This window comes from Alexandromys fortis, unplaced genomic scaffold, assembly GCF_014885135.2.
Source record: "Alexandromys fortis isolate MF-2015 unplaced genomic scaffold, M_Fortis_MF-2015_v1.1 scaffold_83, whole genome shotgun sequence".
NCBI lineage: Eukaryota > Metazoa > Chordata > Mammalia > Rodentia > Cricetidae > Alexandromys > Alexandromys fortis.
Window position 1 is genome coordinate 7,086,452 of NW_026068001.1, and position 1,205 is coordinate 7,087,656.

Below are 1,205 nucleotides of genomic sequence, written 5' to 3' on the forward strand. Positions count from 1 at the left end.
TTAGCCGCCCCAGGACTAGGTCTCGGCCAATCGCCAACTACGCCGCTATACGGGAGAGACGTAGCCGGGTAAACGTCAGCGATTGGGGCAGGACCGAATGTGATGGATGGAATTCTCTGCCAATAGGAGTCAAGAATTTTAATAGCAGGGCGGTCCCGCCCGCCGGCACACAGTGACCGGTCACGAGATGAAGGGTAGGGCCCGCAGTAAGAGCAGGTGGCCCCGCGGGTTGCAGGGTCTCAAGAAGCCACTGTGAAGCTACCCCCCCAGGTGCAGACCCTTTGCCCAGCCTCGAGTGACAATCTTCAACCCGGGTGTCTGTCTTTCCCGGTCTTGTGCCTCCTCCCGCTGCTAATGACAGCTGTGGGAAGCCCTGGGCCAGCTTAGGCTTTCCTCCGCTGAGTCCACAGACCTTGAGCACCTGAGGGCAGGAAGCCTGGCGCCTGGGGGAAGCCCAGCCCGCCTAATAAAGGTGCTGCTCAAAATATAGGACTCCTACTGGAATTTGAGTTGTACATAAAAAATAATTTTTTAGTGTATCTGGAACATTTGCTTTATATATACCAAAATAAGTATCCATTGTCTGAAAGTCAACTAACTGGGTATTCCGTTTCGATTTTTTATTGTTGATTCTTTTAAGACAGGGTTTCTCTATCTTGCCATGGCTGTCCTGGAATTCTCTCGGTAGGCCAGGCTTGCTGTGTCAAACAACCTTGCCTCCAAACTGCCATCTACAAGGAGTGATCCGACAGAAAATCAATTACTTCATTCTTTTCCTCCCCTGATTTCTAATCTGAACAAGGTGCTCAAGAAAGCTATATGAGGGCTAGACATACTAATTAGACAGGACCATCCCTTCCCACACCTCATAGACTCTTACCTACGATGTAAGGCAAGAAGTGACATTGGCCACCATCTGTGGTTAGAAAACAATGCCCAGATGATGACCTTGAAAGATAGATATGATTTTAATATGTAAGTGCAGGGTGAGAGAAGATTCATGTAGTATATATGGAAGGGAGAAGGCCTCTTTTTGTTGTTGTTGTTGTTGTTTGTTTGTTTGTTTTTTGAAGTCAGGGTTACTCTGCGTAACTGTCCTGGCTGTTCTGGAACTTGCTTTGTAGACCAGGCTGGCCTCGAACTCACTGAGATTTGCCTGCCTCTGTCTCCCAAGTGCTAGGATTAAAGGCCTGCACCACCACTGC